Source organism: Bombyx mandarina, chromosome 07, assembly GCF_030267445.1.
Source record: "Bombyx mandarina strain Sakado chromosome 07, ASM3026744v2".
Taxonomy (NCBI): Eukaryota; Metazoa; Arthropoda; class Insecta; order Lepidoptera; family Bombycidae; genus Bombyx; species Bombyx mandarina.
Genome location: NC_143214.1, coordinates 8,197,294 through 8,213,972, shown reverse-complemented (window position 1 = coordinate 8,213,972; position 16,679 = coordinate 8,197,294). Strand labels below are relative to the sequence as shown.

The 16,679-nt window shown below is 42.9% G+C and overlaps 1 pseudogene; it reads left to right on the top strand.

Moving 5' to 3' along the window:
• The first annotated feature begins 1,602 nt into the window (after window positions 1-1,602).
• On the top strand, window positions 1,603-2,647 carry LOC149502652 (uncharacterized; annotated as a pseudogene).
• The last annotated feature ends 14,032 nt before the right edge of the window (window positions 2,648-16,679 follow it).

Below are 16,679 nucleotides of genomic sequence, written 5' to 3'. Positions count from 1 at the left end.
GGTGCTCCTCCGGCCAACCGCTTCTTTTGACGCCGCTTAGCTTGACGGCGCCGATTTCTTTCTGTGTTCTTGCTGGCCGGAGGGCAGGCCTTGCCCCCGGCCCGGTGGTCAGCCTTGCGCCCGGCCGCCGCACATAATAAGCAATGCGGCGCAGCCGAGCACACGGCCGCCTTGTGTCCAGGCTGACCACAGCGAAAGCACAATCCGCTGCGGTCAACCGCACTCACGCATTTAGCGAGGCAGTGCCCAGTGCTGAAGCATCTGAGGCACCGCCAGGCGCGTGGTTCGAGAAGGCGCACGCGGGCCGCTATCCAGCCCACGCGCAACCTGCCCGGTTCCCCCGACGATCTCCCGGGCGGAGGAGCAGCCAAGGAGGTGGCCGCCTCTACCGGGCAACGCACCCAAACAGAGCCAGCCCCGGTATAACCGAGGCGCAGCTCGCCTACAGTTATATTCTCCAGGGCGCAGTTGCCCCGGGCAGCAATAGCCGCCGCCACCTCATCCTTAGTGGTGCAGTCGTCCAGGCCGGTCACTCTCAATTCAGCCATTTTGACCGGCCTGTGCACTCGAACCTCCTCCTCAGGCAAAACCGTACGGAGCTTCACCGCCAGACGCTCTGCGATGCCGGAACTATCGGCACCGGGACACTCTAGTAGCTTGGCCCCATTGGCCGTTAGCCTACAGCGGAGGCCCTCCCCCGCCCCGATCTCATCCAGATCAATAGTCGCGCGCGCCCGGGAGACTACATCTCCGTATGACATGCCCTTGGCCTCGGCGGCCGGCAGCAGCGTTAAGACCACTGCCGCCGACCGCAGCGCGCGCGACGACTTCTTCTTCGTCTTCTTTTTCTTGGCGGCCACAGGCGCTCGACCCTGTTGGGGAGCAGCCTGAGACGCCGCGGTGGCCGGTGCTCCGTCCACTTGTGGAGCTGTCGGTACGGCCCTCTTGGCACCCCGCCGGGCCACCACATTCCACCCCTCGTCCATGTTAGACGGGGGCGGAGGCAGCGGACGGGGTTGAGGCGCCTGCGATGTGTACTTCGCATTAGCGCCGCCCCCCGGCTTGGCTCTGTCTCGCCCCGGGCCCGCCCTAGTGGCTGGAGCCTGTACGGGGGTGGAGCGGGTCACCGCAGCACCCGACACTGCGGCAGGTGTAGACGCAGGCCGCTCAGCGTCACCAGAGACAACACGCTTCGCCTCGAGAGCCGCCAGCCCGCCACCCAGCCTTTCCATTACAGCCTGGACGGTGCGGTCGATAATCTCGTCCAAGCTGTAGCAATTCGGTTCCGGCAGGCCCAAGATCCGTGGCCCCGCGGATCCCTGCTGCCGCTCGACGGCCGTCGCCTCCCTAGACCGCGGCGACGGGAGACGCGAACGCCGCTGTACCGCGCGCGATGGTGGCAGCACAGGCCACGGGTCGCCAGCCGTCGCTGAGGGACAGGGACCCCGAGGGACCCCGGAGACCAGCGGCGACACCGCCGGTACAGACGCCGGAGGAGTCCGCGATCCAGCGGCACGCGGCAACGCGGGCGACGACCTCGTCGCGGCTACCCGCCTGGTAGCAGCAACCCTGTCATCGGGAAGCTGCTGTGCCTGTAGCTGTGCTCGGAGCCTCGAATTCTCCGCCATCAGCTGCACCACCTGGTCATTGGCGGAAGCAACCGAAGGCAGAACCTTCGAGACTCGCGAGACCACTTCTCGCAGCCTGCGGCCAGCGGCTTTGGTTTTAGTACTGGTCGCCGCATACGACTTGACGGTCTTCATGGCCCTGCCTATGACCAAGGCAGGGTCCTGAAGACCGCCCTCCTCCTCCTCTGACGTCCGCCCGTCCAGTGAGGCGACAGACATCGACGCCGATGACGGCGCCGGTGACGGTGCGCCCTTCCCCCGGGCGGGTCTCCCTTTAGGAGGCGGCATCTCCTCCGCGGCAGAGGCCGCATCGGAGACTACCACCACTTTCTCCGGTGGGGCATCCGTGTCAGAGGACGACGTTTGCCCCCCCTCCCCTTCGCGGGAAGAAACTCCCCTCGACTTTCTCTTCCGCCTAACTTTCCCTTTCGGGCCAGCCGCCTCGCAGTCGCTGACGAGCGCAGAGCGCGTCGAGCCAGCGCTGGCACACCTCGGTTCGACGGGTTTTCCGCTGCCCGTCGCACAGCCCCCTTCATCGTGGCATGCTTTGCCCCCCCCAGAATACGTGGGGCAGCATGCTCCCACCGAGGTGACAGCACGGAGGGATTCTCCACTTAGAGTGGTACCCTCCTGGGGTAATTTTTTCTTTAAGTCTGCCATCATTGATTTCGTTCCTTCGTTATTTAACCAGGGGTCGGTCCCCTGGGACGGCCCTCACGACTGGACACCCTCCAGCCACTCATTCCATCACCGGGCACGTCACAGGCTTAGGATTAGGGCATTTTTTATAGAGGTTTGCATCCTCGCGGCCCCTACTAGGCAGCGGCCCCCGCCCCCCACCAAGTGGGGATTACGGTATGGGACAACCCTTGGGACTAGACTCCCTCCAGCCATTCATCCCATCGTCAGGTGTCAAAAACTTGGAATTGGGGCATTTTTTATAGAGGTTCGCATCCTCACGGCCCCTGCTAGGCAGCAGCCCCCGTCCCCTACTCGGTAGGGATTGCGGTGTGCTTCTTCGAAGCCACGCCGGTAGACCGGTACCCCCCTTTGGGGGGCATTCCCCTGTAGCCGCCAAGAGGCAGCCGGGGACATGGCAACCAGCGACCGGAAGGGAGTGCCCTCCGGTTCATTTCTCTTCCACGTGGGGTCTACCATTACTGACAGACCCACACGTCTGACCACGGTGTGGCCACGCCGGCGTACCGGTACCCTCCTCTGGAGGGCCTTCCCCTTTAGCAGCCAAAGAGCTGCCGGGGACATGGCCTAGCATCCAAGAGGGCTCCAGAAGGGAGCCATCTCCCGCTTCACGCACCCTTTGTCCAGCAAAGGTGGGAAACGGGAACACGGTGTGCAGTCTTCTTTGTTCACGGCACCCATGTGCAGACAACGCTGCTAAACGGTATCGGGGTGCACGCTTAAGCCCCACCGCCGCGACAAGGCGAGACCACGTTCGGTCGGGAGGGGGGGGCAGCCGTCGTAACTATACTTGAGACCTTAGAACTTATATCTCGAGGTGGGTGGCGCATTTACGTTGTAGATGTCTATGGGCTCCAGTAACCACTTAACACCAGGTGAGCTGTGAACTCGTCCATCCATCTAAGCAATAAAAAAAAAATTAAAAAAAAATCTCGTGTATGCTATGTTTTTTATTGTCCGGATAATTTCCGAACTGGAATTAGGTAGGAATCTCACATGATAATTTCCGAAATAATCATGTGATTCATGAATCAAGATTCTTAATCCGTAGAAATTGACAAAAGCATTATCTTTAATTATCGCTACCTATAAATCCTTTGTGGAATATAATAATATCTCTTGAACGTTCAAAGTGTATATTAACAGATAAATATTGTTATAAGCGACATTCCGTCTCGTACAACCCGAGGACGTATTAAACGAATAACTCACAAGAATTAATGAACAAATGTTAATTTACTCCCTAAATAACTCGTAAATGACGAAGTTGGCAAAGCCCTCGATTCTCACCGCGGAGCGATTAACGCCACTTGCGGCTGTGACACTGTTCTGTAACATTTCACATTTTTTTTGAATACGCCTTTATTAGCTTCAGACGTACGTATGTTTGTAACGGAATCTTTGACATGACTTTGACTCCCTTAAAAACTTCGGATTAACTCGAAATTTGGTATACTTATTAAGGACCGATGACAATTCAATAAATATTTGAAAAAAATTTGAAAAAATTGAAATTCAACTAAAAAATTTAAATAAATAATAATTTAAAATAACTAACAAAATACACTTTTATAGAAAATCCAACTAAAAAATAGAAAATAAATTTTAATAAATTTGAATTAAAAATAGTGTAAGAAAAATGATTTTATTGTTAAAAAAAGCGTGAGGGGCATGGTATCAGTAGTTATAAATATTATATGAACAGATATGAGCAGAAGGGTTATTTTGATAATATTCTGAAAAGCACTCCACGTTTTTTTTCTATTTATTTTCTATTTTTTAGTTGGATTTTCTATAAAAGCGTATTTTGTTAGTTTTTTTAAACTATTATTTATTGTATCCTTATATCGTTAAAAACAAATTATTCGATGTATCTTTGGTTCACAAGCCTTCTATAATGAGGAAATAACACTATATTTAATCTTTTCTAATGATAGTTAGATTTTTCCGTCGTAGAAGTGCTATCAAATGTAGTCATACATCACTATAGTGCAGAAGTAAGGGCTAATAACATTTCTGTAATCTATCTATAACTACAACGAATCTTCTAAAAACCATATTATTTCTGAAATTTGAGACATTCAATCAGTTTTATTGATAAATTAAATTACATTAAAATATAAATACATTTAGGTACAGACACCATAGGCCAAATTAATAAATACATAAAAATTTGAATCCGACCACATAATGCTCTCATTCGGGTGGTCGAAAAAAATACGAGGCAAAAATATATTTTTTTAAAGAAGCCTCATATTTTTCATAATTTTTCACACACTGAGAAGATCCGGCAAGAGAAACTCAGTGGGCTGATACACTTTAAAACTGGCATTACGAATCCTTACATTGGCGGTCGCAGATGTTTTTTTATACCTTATGCGTTTTTGGTCTTGATAGTGTTCAAAATCGAATTCGATTATTTCACGTGGGTATTTCAATATTCGTGGTCTCCGTATTATGAATTAATCTTCAGGGTTATTAACCATAATAATATTAAGCTGTAGTTTGTCTGTCTTTTAACGAACTAACCCCTGTATATATAGGTATATTGTGTGCGTCTTATTTGTTTTAGGTACATCAACAGCGATCCTGTCATCAAATATTCTTAGCTACTCACTTAATTCTTAGTTACAATCTGTGACCTTGCTCGTTCACGAAGCCCGCTATAGAAAGCAGAGTATTATATACACTTGACACTTGACATTGGCGAAATCTAAAAGGGAACGCTATAAACCTAAGAGATAGTAATCTTCAGGGTTCGTCGCGAACGTTTAACCGACTCGCGCCAGTGTGATCACAGGTTGCGGTTTTTCCTGTTACGAACACTTTCTTAACGAGATATATCCGGGATCTCATCTTTTTCTCTCGTGATAACGATGTGGCGCCTCACTCACTACGTGTTATGTGCTTCACAATCATTTAAATTACGCATGAATATAGAAATACGAATTTAGGTGAAAAATAGCTTTTTTTTTTATTGCATTAAATTAATACCCCGATAACTTAGAGAAGCTGATGGTAGTTGAGCGCAATGACGAGTTCTTCCTCAAGCGATGTTTGAAAAGAATCGGCATCTAATTTTGCAGATAGGTACTGTCACAATTGCGTAGCAGCAGTGTTGTGTAGCTTCGACACCAAAAAACAAAACGTCCACTGCAATGCAATTTGACACTGAATTCACGAACGGGAAAGAGTAAATTTTAACAACGTGATGTACAAAGCATAACAGTAATCTCAGTAAATTACCCCTTCGTAACAAGATAACACTACAAAACTTGCATACGCCCCGTAATGACCTACAAATGCAAGTGTAGTGTTCGCTCATGCGGCCCGCACTAACTTGAAACCCCTTCAAGTCATTCTATCCCGTTTTTTGCAGGATAGCCGTCGGAGCACCATGGTTCCTAAGGAATGTGGATCCCCATGATGACCTGGAGCTTGACTCAGTCAGTAAGTATATACGCATATATACGGCACGACAGTCGGCATCATTGCGCCACTTTGAAAAGGGGGCACGACACGAAAACCCTCTTGTCATGGCTGCCGGAAATTACATACCCGATCCTGTGGACCGAATGGTAAACAGTCGACGTCGCCCTAAACACGTCAATACGGATCCTCCTGATCCATTAACGGTGCTTTTAGGTAGCTCAAGCACCCGTCACCGTCCTCGCCGAACCCGTCGATTGCGACGAAGGGCTCGACGAGTAAATTAACCCATAGACACAGCCCACTGAGTTTTTCGCCGGATCTTCTCAGTGGGTCGCGTTTCCGATCCGGTGGTAGAATCTGCGAAGCACTGCTCTTGCTATGGCCAATGTTAGCAACACTTCCGGTTTGAGCCCTATGAGCTCACCTACACGTTAGGGTGAAGCTGAAATAGCTTCTCAAAGCTATCAGCATAGGTAGGATAAGAAAAAAGTAATTTAAGCGTGCCGTGGTTTTCTGTCGTCAACAACCAATAAATAGACTTAACATTGTTAACTAACAACATTGAATTTATTTTTTTGGGTTAGGGGGTGCTGGTCTGGAGACAGTACCAACTTCACTGACACAGGTGGGCCCTAGAATGGCGTGTTGGTTTGTCACGAATATGTTAATCACGCATTCCTAACTGATTCACTCGAGACTTTATTCATTTGTCGGTTGTAGTTTACAATGTTTTAAAAAATCGTATACCTAACAGTTTTCAGCAAATACGAACTTTTCAGTTAGATTCAGTTACAGCGACCGGGTTTCCGGGTAAATAAAACAATATAACCTCAACCGGCAGTTTTTAAACAACAAACTCCAAGCAACAGCGTAACTCATAGCTGCAGAATTTCTTAAAACTTCATAAAGATGAAACAAGAATTCGTTTCGTAGCATTCAACCGGGTCGAATAGTTGGAATAACCGGCTTATTGTTGCAAAACCGGAGACCGTGTCAATATTAAGCTTTACAAATCCACAAAGGGGCGCCGTGAATGAGATATTAATATTAAAATATGTCGACCGAATCTCCCAGGGGAATTCCGTATTGTGCAAAGGAAAATCATTTTTAAAATTAGTCCTCCTGATTGTTTAATTTGGCTTTAAGTTTGCGAGTTCGATACAACGGAGTTGGTTTTAATTATAAGTTTTTGATTGTTGTTTAAAATGTGCAAATTTACAAACGACATCGCTACACAGAAGGTTTTTCGTCGACTTCTTCTTTTTCTCCACCTTATCCCACTAGGTGGGGTCGGCACAGCTATTTTTTCTCTTCCATTCTCTTCTATTAGCCGTCATCTCAACACTCACTCCTCTCTCTCTCATATCGTCACTTACACAATCCATCCATGTCTTTTTCGGTCGACCTCTTCCCCTCTACCTTGCACTACCATTTCCATATATCTTCTAGTCACATGCATCATCGATCTACGCATCACATGTCCATACCACGCTAACAGTGGACTCGTAGACTTCTGGAACCGTGAAATCGTAGATTTATTAAAGAATATAAGCATTGAGCGAAATTGATTTTACGTAGTGGTAACATTACACTCGGTACATGTGTGTGAGGACTTCAAATTTTTTTCAGTAGGTACTAATCGATAATGCCTACATACAAATTAAGCAAAAGTGCAGTAATAAGCAGTATCTTTTTTATTGCTTAGACGGATGGACGAGCTCACGGACCACCTGGTGTGAAGTGGTTACCGGAGCCCATAGACAACTACAACGTAAATGCCGCCACCCACTTTGAGATATAAGTTCTAAGGTCTCAAGTATAGTTACAAGGGCTGCCGCACGCTTCAACCCGAAACGCATTACTGCCTCACGGCAGAAATAGGCAGGGCGGTGGTACCTACCCGTGTGGACTCACAAGAGATCCTACCACTAGTAACTCACAAGAGTTCCTTAGAACCTAGAACCTAGAGAGACCTTAGAACTTATATCTCAAGGTGGGTGGCGCATTTACGTTGTAGTTGTCTATGGACTCCAGTAACCACTTAACAACAGGTGGGCTGTGAGCTCGTCCACCCATCTAAGCATTAAAAAAAAATCAGCCATTATATTATTAAAGAAGTCTTATCTGTCGGACCAGAGTCGAATACTATCGATCATCAGTGTTCATTTAACAGTATTAGCCTATATGTTACGGTATCAAATAGCCTCAAGGGCAGCCGTCCATTAAGAGCAATTAGCTTTCCGATACCGGTGACATAACGTAGGTACAATAACGTACATGAGGTCTTTCGTCTCCACCTCAACTCTAAAATAAATATTGTACCTAGTGTCATTCAAAATTGCTTTCACGGCTTATACACCTTTTTTTCCTGGTCACGGAAGACTTTTTTTATTGCTTAGATGGGTGGACGAGATCACAGCCCGCCTGGTGTTAAGTGGTTACTGGAGCACATAGGCATCTACAACGTAAATGCGCCATCCACCTTGAGATATAAGTTCTAAGATCTCAATTATAGACTGTGAAAGTATTGTTAATTTATGTCAACGACTCGTGAAAATCATATTAAAGATAATACTAAATATTGTGATTGTCATTGAATTGTAGTTGAATTAGAATAATCATTGTTTTTTATCCTTGGTAATAAATAGCACAAGTTAGTAAACAATCTGTCTTATTTTAAAGTTTTTTAATTCAATGGGAATCTTAATTAAAGTGTTTTCTTCGGTTTTCGTGAATCGCAGACGTAATTAAAGCTAGTTTTACGGTTTAATATAATTCGAATAATTTACAATATTCGTGCTCACGGATGACTTAGGTGTTTTTTTGTCGAGATTTTAATATTTGGCCATGGAGGCGGATCGCGCGAAAGCCCTGGCCCTCTAAGTGTTTCGGGTCCCCTCACATGTCGGTTTAGGGACAGGCGAGGGGGGCCTAAGAAGACGACGTGCAAGCTGCTCTGCACGCGTTTTACGCAAGAGCACCCGGGTGATGGAAGGCCGGCTATCCTCGACCCACGCTGGTTCTGGCCCAGCGGGGTATTCCGTAGGATAGCTCACTCTAACCAGCGCCATCTAGGCGGGCTTCGGACAGCCTGCCGACCGAGAGGGCTGGTGGTCGTCGTCAGTTCGACTCTGACATACCCCGCCCGCCATCCCGAGTGAAGGGCGGAAATCCGGCGATTTTTTTTTTATTGCCCTTGTAGGCAGACGAGCATACGGCCCACCTGATGGTGAGTGGTTACCGTCGCACATGGACTTCAGCAATGCCAGGGGCAGAGTCAAGCCGCTGCCTACCGAAATTCCTCCTGACTAAAAAAAACCTACCATCAGATATTTCTATTAAAAATTCGTTTTCTTAACTACCGTGCATTATTCTATAACCGTAAAAGTGGTTTCAATTATAAATTTACGTACTGTTTAATATGTTAATATCCTATGTTTATGCAGTCAGTCAGTGAGGATACATACCCACTTGACATATGAACCTAGCTTGACAATAGATCTAGGCACTTAACTAGGCTGCGTTACTTTGGGATAGCGCAAACGATAATTTTTTAAGCAAAAATTTTTGGTCAATTGTGGTTTTGTTTTTAAAATACCTTCACACTCAAATCTGGACTCATAATTTTAAGGTCAACTGTCAAATTTTTTTGTTGTTATTATAATGATTGACGATTTTAGTCACGGCGACCGGCTTTGCTGAATAATAGGTTAGCCCATAGACGTTACTATACCTGAATACAACCACCCAACTTGAGTTCTGAGGTTTCAATCCCAATATACCTGTCAATGTCCTACCCATCAACTAGGAAGGTAAATATAATCAAATATAAGCAAAGTCGTGATACAAATATGTTGCTACATACGCACTTCCTTGCCCAAGCTCTACACTGTCCAAGTCCAAACACATCGTATCCATTTCAGGATCTTACATAAACATAACGAGTCTGAGATATTTACTATAGTCCCGTATAGTTATTCTAGTGTGGATATTGTTAATTAAAGGGTCTCCGTTCCCGAGGGCTGTGATATCAAACCATGATAGGTCTAATGAACATACGTGGTAATTACTAACTGATTACATTTCTAGGAATCGAATTTGAAAGTCAACAACCGCCACATAGCGTAGACTTTATGAAGAATTATTACTGGTGGTAGGTCCTCTGGAGTTTCCGCGCGGGTACCACCACCCTGCCTATTTCTGCCGTGAAGCAGTAATGCGCTTCGGCTTGAAGGGCGGGGCAGCCGTTGTAACTATACTGAGTCCTGAGAACTGATATCTCAAAGTGAGTGGTGAATTTACGTCGTAGATATCTATGGGCTCCAGTAACCAATTAACTCCAGTTGGACTGTAAGCTCGTCCAGCCATCTGAGCAATAAAAAAAAAAAGAATGAAATATGAAAATAAGCATAAGAATAAACAAATGAATATCTATTTCACATCGCAAAATATAGCGCCAAGATAGAATTTTGTATGTCTGATATCAATTTATTTCATACATACGAGACAGATACTGATTTCAATAGAGTATCCATAACATAAGGCGTGGCGATTTGAAAGCACCTATCAGTGCCAATTTGTTTTTTTTTTTAAGTTTTTTTAATCATTTGAGTCGTTGTGGCCTAAAGGATAAGACGTCCGGTGCATTCGTATGTAGCGATGCACCGGTGTTCGAATCCCGCAGGCGGGTACCAATTTTTCTAATGAAATACGTACTCAACAAATCTTCAAGATTGACTTCCACGGTGAAGGAATAACATCGTGTAATAAAAATCAAACCCGCAAAATTATAATTTGCGTAATCACTGGTGGTAGGACCTCTTGGGAGTCCGCACGGGTAGGTACCACTACACCTATTACCGCCGTGAAGCAGTAATGCGTTTCGGTTCGAAGGGTGGGGTAGCCGTAAGTCATATGGATGTTCGGAGTTTCGTATCCAATACCCATAGCAATCAATAAAATCCTGGCACAAGGCCGTTCGATGTGGAATGCTTAGCAAAATGAATAAAAGCCAAAGATTAACAAACCAAAAATAGAATATCCACAAAAACGCCTCGAACAACTCTCCACCGAGTCTCTGTCGATTCAGCTAGAAGCTAACAGAATCGAAGCCGACGTTGAAACAAAAAAGTGTCAGTTAAGTACAAATTAGCTTCCTACAGGACACACGACACTGATTACAGGGAACAAGAGGCACTAGTGTTGCACCTTTAGTGATCATTCGAAATAGAGGTGAAAAAATCTGCATAAAAATATCATAGAACTTTAACATCACTTGATTTAAAACTTAAGCAAAGTCTAATTGATGCCTTCGAAGATTGGCGTGCACATGACCAAACCAAAAAGCTACGTCATTCATGGATATTAGTAATGTCATAGACAAGGTCTTATCTGTTGCCATTAATAATTTGTTTGTCGTCTTCTGTGACAATGAAAATGACAGTTTTATTGTAATCGAAACTAGAGTAATCTGCCTTACACGCTATTGTAAGATCGCTGTTGCTCAGTTAATCTTATCTTACTAGACACTAGGCCTTCTTTAGTTCGGGCTTTCTAATTTTGGATATTTCAAATTATTCGTCAAATCTATTTATGAAGGTGTTTAATCAATGAAAAAATCCGTAAGCTTCTTCAGGCCGTCAAAACTCGCAGTCACATAATATGACCTATTTTCAATACAAACAATAACTGAAAAAAGATATTATGTAATTTTTATCTAAAAATACATATTTGCAGTATTAATATTCCCTGAATCCATTTCATTCGCTCCACACTTTCCCAACACTACTCGACTTTTTGCGCTTTGTAATTATTGTACAATTAGCGAGAAGATTGTTTCTCCGACTAATGAGGCGGGAAAACAAAAGGAGTGGAAAAAATCTCAAAGGGATCTAGGGTATGGGGTCCTTGTGTTATTCTTGCTAAAAAAATCTCAATTACAAAATGCTTTTGGCCTAGAACAGAAACACCCCATCTCTTCGTGTCGTAAAAGGCCACTAAGGGATTTACCGGGAAACTGGTAGCAGCGTTCTATTGCGAGCGTATTGTATTGGTATTGTGTGTTGTTATTTGTGTGTGTCTGGATTCGTAAGGCGAATTGTAAGCTCGCAGAGGTAGGTACCACTATTCTGTCTATTTTGGCTACCAAGTAGGCCCGCGTAAGGGCTGAAGGGTGGGACAAGCCTAGTTCAGTAGCATTGAGACTTCAACCTCATGCCCACTTAACACCAGGTGGGCTGTGAGCTCGTCCACCCATCAAGCAATAAAAAAAAAGTGTGGCCATATTCATGTTCCACGCAGGAATTTCTACGATTTTAAGCCGAAATCATTCCCATTAGAGAGATATACACATATGTAGGATGGGTAAGAACGGAACGTATGAAAAGAGTGTGGAACGGAGCGTTGAAATGTGAGTAAGAGAAAGTGTGAAGAAGAGTGTGAGTAAGAAAGGGAAAAGATGACAGATACAATGAGAGAAAAAGAAAGATGGCAAAGACGATTGAAATGAGCAAGGCATAAAAATTGTCAATTAATTTTAATTATTATAATAATAAAAGATTTTGGAAAAGAACAGTAAAGGTGCAACAGTGGAATAATTTTATTTTTATATGCCACTATCCCAATTCTACATTTAAGTACATACATACAAGAAATCGCATTTAAAGTTGTATTCTCGCTAACCCTCAATGATTTTCATCGAAATAAATAAAATATTAATTTAATAATATGAATTTAATGCTGAAGTTTCCGGCTCACGGGACGTCATTTTATGACCATTCCTTTACGGTTGAAGCAGTCCGTTTTTCGGAATGCACTACTACCCTTAAGCATCAAACAATCGTCCTCGCCGAAAATTTTCAAGTTCAGATTAAAATCGCACTACCCTGCATATTATAACTGTACAAGTTGCTACTTATTTTGTATTTACTTGCATGTTTTTAGTATTTATTTGTATTTAATCGTATGTAAGTCTATCTTATATTGTATTTATTTTTCACATGTGTATATATGTATATATTTTTATGTAACATTATTAAGATATAGCACCGTCCAGTTTATTTATTCCTCTCCCTGCAAGGTTGCGTGGAAGAGATCGCTTTTAGCGATAAAGCCGCCAATTTATGTCACCGTCTATTATTTGTTTTATTTGCTTACTCTGTACATGTGGCGTTAAATAAAGAGTTATATTATTATATTACAATAAATAGCTGCAAATTTAACGCTACGAGTCGAATTAGCATAGTAAACAATGTATTGTCGCTACACCGCTGTCCGGTGTACCCTTTGAAGGAGCGGGTCAAAGCCAATTTGCACTCTCTAGACTCGTGTTACCAATAATTACGCAGTTCCACTGTGGCCGGGTAACTTCGTTAACAGGGCAGAGGAGCTGGGTACACGATAAAGAACCATTTGTTTTTCTAATACGGATTTTATTTACGTAAACGAGTTTGTAAGAAAATGTTTTTTTTTTATTGCTTAGATGGGTGGACGAGCTCACAGCCCACCTGATATTAAGTGGTTACTGGAGCCCATAGACATCTACAACGTAAATGCGTCACCCACCTTGAGATATAAGTTCTAAGGTCTCAGTATAGTTACAACGGCTGCCCCACCCTTCAAACCGAAACGCATTACTGCTTCACGGCAGAAATAGGCGGGGCGGTGGTACCTACCCGTGCGTAGTCACAAGAGGTCCTACCACCAGTAATTACGCAAATTATAATTTCGCGGGTTTAATTTTTATTACACGATGTTATTCCTTCACCGAGGAAGTCAATCGTGAACAATTGTTAAGTACGTATTTCAGTAGAAAAATTGGTACCCGCCTGCGGGATTCGAACATCGGTGCATTGCTAGATCCGAATGCACCGGACGTCTTATCCTTTAGGCCATGACGACTTCAAAATGTTAACTATGAATGTGGAAGGATATAGAGGAAGAGGTAAACCTAAGAAGAAATGGATGGATTGCGTGAAAGACGATACGGGTACGAGGGGAGTGAGCGAAGAAATAGTATATGATAGAAGAGTATGGAAGGAGAAAACATGTTGCGCCGACCCCAGGTAACTGGGAGAAGGGCAGGATAATGATGATGAGCACGTGGCTCGTAATGTAATGCTTAATGGAGTCCATAGACATCGCAACGTGAATTCGATCATTTATCTTCGGACTCTGAGATCGAAATCTTATTGTATTGTATAGGGGCTATCACGCCCGTGAAAATGGAATGCTTGACTGATCCACAGCGGAAGCCCGCACAGTGGTGTTACCTACTCGATTGGACTCATAATGCCTCCTACTGTCAATAGTTCTTCAAAGAAAACCAATGACGCTATTCCTGAATCATTAAAATCGTTTGTGAACATGTTTTAAGTAAATATTACCTGAAAGAATGGTCCTGGCCTGTGGAATCGAAATAATTAAATATCTAAATAACAATGGAAATGAGAATCACGATGGACGGTATTTGGTACATGATTCTTTCATGAACAGTGCTGGATAAAATAAAGAATTCATTACGGCCTCTCAATAGAATTCCAAATTAAATCCACAAAGGGATCGATTAAAAACAATTGAAACTCCTCAAAAATAACTTCGAAAACGTTTTCGACTGAACTTTTTCCGCGCGACTGATCGTTTTAAGTAACATTCAAACACAAGAATTCTCCATCAAAATTTTAAAGGAAAGTAACTTCCGCAGCGGACAAATGACGGAGCCGATCAGAATGTCTTTTGTACGAGAAAGGCAAAAAAATATAATAATACGCCAAAATTGTTTTCCTCGAACAAAAATGGTTCGTTTTCGATAAAACTTAATTTAACCATTGTCGGGAGTTTTGTACTTTTGCGTCAATTGTTCTGACATTTAAGGTTCGGTATTTAAAACGTTAGTAATTTCGTTACGAACAAAGACAAGTTATTGAAAGCTTAAACTCTTTTTGCAAACAATAGATGATGGTGGTCGACTGCTTAATTAGCTAATTTGATCTTCAACATAGCTTAAATATCACAGACGAATTGGAGCTACGTAAATAATTACTTAAATTATAATATTACATGAATATTTATGCTACTAGAAGCTAAGTAGAACACTATCATCTGGGTTGATTCTTCAATATTTATTGTTGTAAATAATTATGAGTACGCGCACAAGGAGAGTTTACTATGAAATAATACGACTGAACAGTTAACTGATTTATTTCTCGAAATAAATTCACTTCTTAATTCACTTATTAATGTCTCTCTGAGACTTCACCGACGTCATTACATACAAGTGCGGTACAGTCAGATTCGTCTCGAGCGCGTAGTACTCACTAGGGCCGGGAGTTTTGTAAGATTGACAACGACGTCAGCTGTCAATTGTCACCATTAGGTTTATTGCCAATCGCTAAAAGTCGAAGCTCTGTTAAATTAACTCAAGCAAATGCTTGGTCCAGAATAAGTGACATTCGTCTTTGGAATTAGAATTTAGCATGTCTTACAACACTGCGGTCTTACGGTGATGCTTTGTTTTAATTTTAAAATCGGATTTCAATGGTTCAACGCCATCTATAGAGATAGAGATAATCCATAAAAGCCATAAAATCAATGTCATCTTACAACATTCACACACATGCTTATTTTTTTTTTAAATGTGTATTTAGTTAACTAATTTATGTGTATTATCTATGGATTTAGTATATCGATCACGTCCATTTCAATACGCGACTTCAATAGTTGAGTTTAAAATTGAACAACCCCAACGAAACTTGAAACAACAAACAAATTTAGTTAGTGGAATTTATAGCAACAAATAGATAATATTTACCAAATAAATAATTATCAAAGTATACGTCCAAATTGTCTTAATATATCAAACTTGGAGTAAACCTTTAAACTGAAGTTACTACGTTTTTATCTTTAATAACGATTAATTACCCTTGCTAAGAACGAAAAATTAGATCAAAGAGGTTGAAACCTGTAATTATTGTTACAAAAGATAAAATAAAAAGCTCGGTGCGAAAATGGCCTACAGACCGTCTTAATTAAACGTTCCATTGGCCCGTGATGGAAAATAAGAAAGTTAGCTGTTTTTCGAGAAGTTAGTATTTTATTAATTAATAGCTTAATGTAAAATATGGGGCACTGACGGGTGCTTTGTAAACATTTGGCCTCTTTATTAACCAATGAATGAGTTATAAATAATTTAATGAATTATTTCATCTTTGTTAGCAACCGGAAAATTTGCCAAAAGGTTCCTTTTCATCTTAGAGCACTTCGTTTTCTTCTCTGAGGTCATGATAACGTTTTTACGTAAATTTCATTAAGATTATTATTTGGCAAAATTTGAATTTTTCCGATGCCCTTCCAAAAAAATATTATAGTTGTTTTTAATTTTTTAATTTACTGTATATTCATATCAATGCAAAACAATTTGAGATGACGTTCGTCTATAAATTTCGTCACACGAACTTTAGAACTTTCTAACCCACCCTTGTGTCGTTGTCACAGGTTGTCACATTTTTTAGAACCCCCTCCCTCGTGATGTGACGTACCACCATACCACCAGTAAATATATTCCATCATTTTACTGATGGTAGGACCCGCTGTGAGATCGCAAGGGTAGGTACCACCACCCTGTCTATTTCTGCCGTGAAGCAGTAATGCGGGGCAGCCGTTGTAACTAATATATACTGAGACCTTAGAACTTATATCTCAAGGTGGGTGGCGCATTTGGTTGTAGATGTCTATGGGTTCCAGTAACCACTTAACACCAAGTGGAGCAAGAGGATCAAATATTCCCTCACTAACTTATACACGTCATGAATTCCTTATTCTGATGTGTCTTATCATGTCTAACAGGCCTCTACTATTTTAGCACTCCGATTAGTTTATTTCACGTTATTCTTTATTTGCTTCTGAATTATTTGGATGAGCGCT